Below are 4,406 nucleotides of genomic sequence, written 5' to 3'. Positions count from 1 at the left end.
GGTCTCCCATATCGAAAATGACCTCTCAATGCTTCAGACCTGTGTAGCTCTTCTAGAGACTTTACACGGTCAGAAGCCTTTTACGAATCAACTGTACTTGATGTGTGTAGTGCTGCAGAACTATAGGTGACTCGATCGCTCAATCACTAACCTCACTCCAACAAACTGAGGACCTACAGGGTCGTCCATACAAGGCCTCATATGGATCCATGCCGATATTCGAATGATAGTTGTTATTGTAGGCGAACTTAGCTAGCTTCAAATGCTTCCTACAGTCGCCTTTCCACTCTAAGGCATAAGATCATAGCATGTCATCCAAAGTTTGGATAGTCCTCTCCGATTGTCCGTCTGACTGTGGGTAAAATGTTGTGCTAAACTTAAGCTTTTTTTTCAAAGCTTTCTGAAGTTACCCCCAAAATTTTAATATAAACCTTGGATCTTTGTCAAAGATGATCGAAATAGGTACTCCATATAACCTAACGATATCATCAACGTATAAATCTGCCAGACTCTAGTGTCTAGTTCGCTTTGATAGGTAAAAAGTGCACCAATTTCGTAAGGTGATCCACAATCACCCATATAGTATCATGCTGTTGGGGGGTCCTGGGCAGACCACCACGAAGTCTATGGTAATATCTTCTCACTTCCACTATGAAATCTCAATCATCTGTAACATGTTGTCGGGCCTCTGATGTTCTATTTTGACCTGCTGGTAGACTAAGCATCTTGATACATACTCGTCAATGTCTCTCTTCATGTCGTGCCACCAGTAATGCCTTTAAAGGTCCATATACATTTTTGTGATATGGAATAACTGAAATTCTTCAAACTTGCTGACAAGAGCTGAAACAATTTTCTGATAGGGGAATAACTTCTGATCTTTGACCTGCCATTCGGCTCAAACTTGGTTGACAACAAGTAATGAGTCACCGTAGGCATGTACTCTCTTGACATTGAAGTCTAATAGAATCCTTAGACCTTGAATCAGGGCTTCATATTCAGCCATATTGTGGGTACATTGAAAATCTAACTTGAGAGAAAATGGAATCATCTCCTTCTCGGGAGTGATTAATAGGATTCCGATGCCTATTCCCGCCATATTCTTAGAACCGTCGAAAAACAAATTCCAGATCGGGTATCGCTGGATGTTGCATATTTGCTCATCAGGGAAGTCATCTTCGGCTTTCACTTCTTCTGTCAGAGGAAAATCCGCCAATTGATCCGCAATTGCTTGGCCTTTGATCGATTGTTGCGAGACATATTCTAAGTCATACTGCATCAATAAGACTTGCCATTTGGTGACTCGTCCACTGAGGAAAGGTTGCTCTAAGATATACTTGAGGGGATTGAGTTTAGACAAAATTTTGACTTCTGACGCCAGCAGGTAGTGTCTTAGCTTCTGGCACATCCATACTAGAGCTAGGCAGGTCTTCTCTATTTGAGAGTATCTCTTCTCATAATCTATGAAAGTCTTACTCACGTAATAAATGGCGTGCTCTATCAGGCTGCCTTCTTTGTATTATGCCAAGAATCTACCGCATGCGACTTGATTAACTGAGATGTATAATAAAAGAGGTTTTCCCAATTCTGGCGGCTTCAGGATGGGAGGATTAAGAAGATACTTCTTGATTCGATCGAACGATTGCTGACACACTGGTCCCCATTCGAACTTAACTCCTTTTCTGAGTAAGTGGTTGAAGGGTTCGCATCTCATTGCCAAATTGGAAATAAATCGCCGGATTGACTGCATACGTCCTTGAAGGCTACGCAGTTCTTTGAGATTCTTCGGGGGTGGCATATCAATGATAGCCTTTGCTTTGGCTGGGTCAATTTCAATTCCCTTTTTGCTGACCAGAAAACCCAATAGTTTGCTTGATTCGACTCCAAAGACACATTTTTGAGGGTTAAGTCTTAACTTGTAAAGAATGAGTCTCTTAAAGACTTGATCAAGGGCTTCGAGGTGATCTTCTCCCTCTTTAGATTTCACGAGAATATCATCAACATACGCATCCATGATTTTGCGTATTTGATCGTGAAAGATAACAGCCATTGCCCGTTGATACGTTGCTCCAGCATTCTTGAGCCCAAAAGGCATAACTGTATAGCAGAAAGTGCCCCAAGGCGTAGTAAAGGAAGTTTTTGATTGGTCGCGGGCGGCCAAATTAATCTGATTGTAGCCGGAATATCCGTCCATAAAAAAGAACATGGCATGTCCTGCTGTGCTATCGACTAGAAGGTCGATGCTTGGAAGTGGATAGTCATCCTTCGGAGTTGCCTTATTGAGGTCTCTGAAGTCTATGCAAATCCTCACTTTGCCGCTTTTCTTTGGGACAACGACGATATTGGCTAACCAATCCGGGTAGTCAATAGCTCGGATAAATCCTGCTTTGAGCGAATCTTCAAGTCCTTCTTTGACTTGTTGTTCTATTCTGGGATCCATTTTTCTCAGCTTCTGCTTGACTGGCTTAGCATCCGGCTTTAAGACAAGACGGTGTTCGACTAATTTGGGGTCTAAGCCTGGCATGTCTTCATATGTCCATGCGAACACTTCTTCATGCCGCTTGAGAAAACCTGTAAGCCTTTTCTTTTCTTGCGGACTCAGACTAGTTCCGATCTGGAGAATTTTGGGATCTTCCTCTGAACCGATATTAACACCTTCAGTTGGATCTTGTACTAGAGGAGATGGTTCATCCTGCTTCTGAACTGCGGCGAACTCTGGTAATTCCTGAAGAGACTGATCGTACTCTGCACAATCATCTGACTGCTTTGCCATCTTATCATTTCTGGTGCTTGCTTTGATTCTGTGAATTGTTGCCGATTTCTGAAAAGCCTTGGGATTGAGAACGAGCTTCTTAATTGTCCGAGAAGTCATTCTGAAATTTTGGAGAAGAAATCTGGTTCAGACAAATCGGCTAAGGATCCTCTGGTACCCAAAGTCTCTGGATATACCAAATGCTTTTGTCCTCCTCCAGATGAAGAGTTGACTCATCCTACTTACACGTTGCAACCATCTTCATAAATCCCGGGCCATCCTTTTACTGAGAAATGATTTGGTCCATAAGATTTGTCCTTACTACTAAACTAGCCATCTGTAGGAGACCTGGGTCAGTGGCAAAAGGCCTCCAGTCGATCAAGTCCTCCAGTAATTGACACTCACTCTAATTATGCTCGCAAGACTTTTTGTCTTTTGCTTAAAGCATCAGCCACTATATTGGCCCTTCCGAGGTGGTATGATATAGAAAAGTCATAGTCCTTTAAGAACTCTAACCACAATCTTTGTCTCATATTCAGGTCTTTCTGCGAGAAGATATATCTGAGGCTCTTATGACCAGAGAAAACCTTAAACTGCTCTCCGTACAGGTAATGCCACCAAATCCTAAGTACAAAGGCCATTGCTATTAGCTCCAGATCATGTGTGGGGTAATTTTGCTCATGCACTTTCAGTTGGCATCATGTGTATGCTATAACCTTATCGTGTTGCATCAACACACATACTAAATTAGTACCTGATGCATCACTATAGACCACAAAGCCTCATTGTCCTGAAGGCAAGGTGAGTATTGGGGTCATAGTAAGTCTCTTCTTCAGCTTCGAGAATCTCTCTTAGCACTGCTGAGTCCATACGAACTTGATGCCTTTGCGAAGTAGCTTTGTCATCGGTGTAGCTATCTTTGAGAAATATTGGATAAATCTTCGGTAGTATCCTGTCAGTTCAAGGAAACTATGAATATCTGATACTTTCTTAGGCTATTTCTAGTCTAAGACCGCTCCCATCTATCTAAACATAAAATTTTAAACTAGTCAAAATAAGGATCCAAACAATTTCTTTAAACATAGGTGTCAAGTTGAAATACCTTAGCAAGGTCTATTGCCACCCATCTTTGGAGATCACGTGACCAAAAAAATATGACCTGCTTTAACCAGAATTTGCACTTTGAGAATTTAGCATACAATTGGTGTCATCAAAGTATCTCGAGAACAATTTTCAAGTGCTCTCTATGGTCTTCCTCGCTCTCAGAGTAGATCAGGATATCATCTATGAACATAAGCACAAATAAATCTAGGTAGAGCCAAAAGATTTGATTCATCACGTCCATGAAAGTTGTTGGAGCATTGGTTAGCTCGAAGGGTATCACCAAGAACTCGTAATGGCCATACTGCATCCTGAAAGTCATCTTCTGCATATCTGAATCCTTAATCCTCAACTGATTGTATCCCGATCAAAAGTATATCTTAGAAAAGACCTTGGCATCATGAAGTTGATCAAACAAGTCATCAATCCGCGAAAGAGGGTACTTGTTCTTGATCGTCACATAATTTAGCATGCAATAGTCAATACACAAATATATTGACCCATCCTTCTTCTTGATGGACAAGACTGGAGCACTTCATGGTAAAACACTTGG

This window comes from Nuphar pumila, chromosome 8, assembly GCF_984573655.1.
Source record: "Nuphar pumila chromosome 8, dmNupPumi1.hap1.1, whole genome shotgun sequence".
NCBI classification, from domain to species: domain Eukaryota; kingdom Viridiplantae; phylum Streptophyta; class Magnoliopsida; order Nymphaeales; family Nymphaeaceae; genus Nuphar; species Nuphar pumila.
Note: the sequence above shows the minus strand (reverse complement) of the source record.